We start from the raw sequence: 2,335 nt of genomic DNA on the forward strand, positions 1-2,335 counted from the left end.
TATATATATATATATATATATATGTATATATATAATAATCGTTTGGTTCTTTTCTCCGTGCCAGCTCGCTTTTCATATCAACTAGTCATTATGTCAATTTTGTTACATTGTCTCTGTCTAATCTATGAATTTATTTAAATCAAACCCTGACGAAGAAGGGCAGAGCCTTGAGACTCTGAAAATAACTGAGAAGCTAAATTGTTTCATAAGATCCAAATGTTTTTAAATATTTTATAATGCGCAAATTTTGAGAACCATTTTCACCATTCATATAGAAATTATTTCGAAGAGTCGTTTACCTGTTTGTTCGTAGTGTATTTAAATGAAAAAGAAAAACTGATATTCCCAAAGTGTATGCGCTTACATGCGTGCATAGTTATGTACGTGCTTGTGTATATATCTAAGAATATCTTCTCGTAACTGAATGCATCAGTATATACCTACCTTTCACATTGAGCAAGTTTCTTCTACTGTAAACACAACGCCACCATCGACATATGTATATCTGTATATGTGCGTGTTGTGTGTATATATGTGAATGTTTATTTACATCTATAATTAAAAAGGGTTATAAAAAACCTGTTATTTCTTTTTACACTTAATACCAGGTAGATTTGCGATTAACAAACACGGATTTGTATTTTGCAAACAACTTGCAGATTCAAGTGCTATCAGTTGAAAGATCCGCATACTGGATGCTATCAAGATTATGGGTTCATCAGGAGAGAATGCGGGCTTTATCGGAGCCTGCCTCTCGGCGGCATCATTGTGCACCGACCCCACTCATTGAAATGTGGTCCCGCTTGCTAGCTTAACTGGTTACGAGGTTTCGCTCAAAGTTCTACTAATGGTTTGGATATCACTCATGGTGGTATTTGCTTCACGAGGAGTTGGACCTGGCGATAACACTGTATATAACGAGTCGATTATATCAGATTTTAATTTTTAAATTCTCCGCTTTCCAGCTTCCGTCTTCACATTCCTCGTGGAGGTTTTCTTAACGGCCAATCTTTCGAGCCCGACTGATTATTAAACCTTATAAAGAAGCAGGGACCTTAGTCTCCAAAAAACCTACCCTTAAAAATTGTATTCCGGCCTAACTCTAATGCAAGGAATGAAACCAGTTAAAGAATATAATGTATGTTTATATGCACAGGTATATGTGCATGTATGCATGTATCATTATACGCACACAAACATGCTTATACATACCCATATATACACACATATGTATGTATTAAAAGGATAATAATTTTCGATCTTTACCAATTGCTGTCGTTTCTAAATATGTATGATCATAAGCAAAGGGCATAATAAAACGCGTAAGAAATGAACTGAAATGAAAAGAATATTAAGTTAGAATTGCAAAATGGTGTTTCTTCATAAGCAAATCTTTCTACAATGTGGATTTGGTTCGATGAACTGTCTTTCGTTGGTACTCTGTGTAAGCTGGATCTAATAATATAAATATCTATATATTTACACTTAAATATTCATCCACTTATATACATATTTTGTATTTCACATCCAAATTGTCATATTTAATATACTTAATTTCTTCATCCGTATATTTGCTTCTACTTATATTAATAAATATATATAAGCTGTGTGTTTATGTTGATGACAAAATTGTGTCCCATTTGTTTTGTATGGCAATATAGAGCATCATTAGTGAAGTTAAAAAGGATGGTTTATGTCGGTTACCAATATTCATTAACGCAAAAATATTTGTTTACATATTAAAAGTATTGTAGGTTCTTTCAAACGAAAAAAAAACATAGCTGCTTTCTTCAAACAAGTGATAATTCTAGCATCTGGAATCATTCTAAAGACTATGAGAATATCCTTTCTTATGAGGTAATATTACATGTATACGGAAATGTGTAAACATACAAACTGCACGTGTTGAAGAGAATTTTGTGTATTTATACTTAATCCGGTTTTCGTGTACTACTTACTTTATCGATTCCAGGAGGAGAAGAAACGACATTCATATGTAGGAAATATCAACACAGAATGTAAAGAAAATGTGATGTTACGTGAAGGTATATTTTCTGTTGAAGTGCGTATTTCTGATCTGATTCTGTAGTCCAGAGAAAAGTTGATGATGGCGATAACAATAATGACGGTGTTGAGGAGGAGTAAGGGGAGGAGGAGGAGGAGGAGGAGGTAGTTGAGTACGTGTTGGTGAAGATAGAGTAAGATATGGTGAAGGAGGAAGAGGAGGATATGAAGGAGGAGGAGGAGAATGATGATGATGATGATCATCACGACGACGACGACGACGACGGTGCTAAAGGCGGTGCTCCAGCATGGCCACAGTCAAATGACTGAA

This window comes from Octopus bimaculoides, chromosome 17, assembly GCF_001194135.2.
Source record: "Octopus bimaculoides isolate UCB-OBI-ISO-001 chromosome 17, ASM119413v2, whole genome shotgun sequence".
Classification (NCBI taxonomy): domain Eukaryota; kingdom Metazoa; phylum Mollusca; class Cephalopoda; order Octopoda; family Octopodidae; genus Octopus; species Octopus bimaculoides.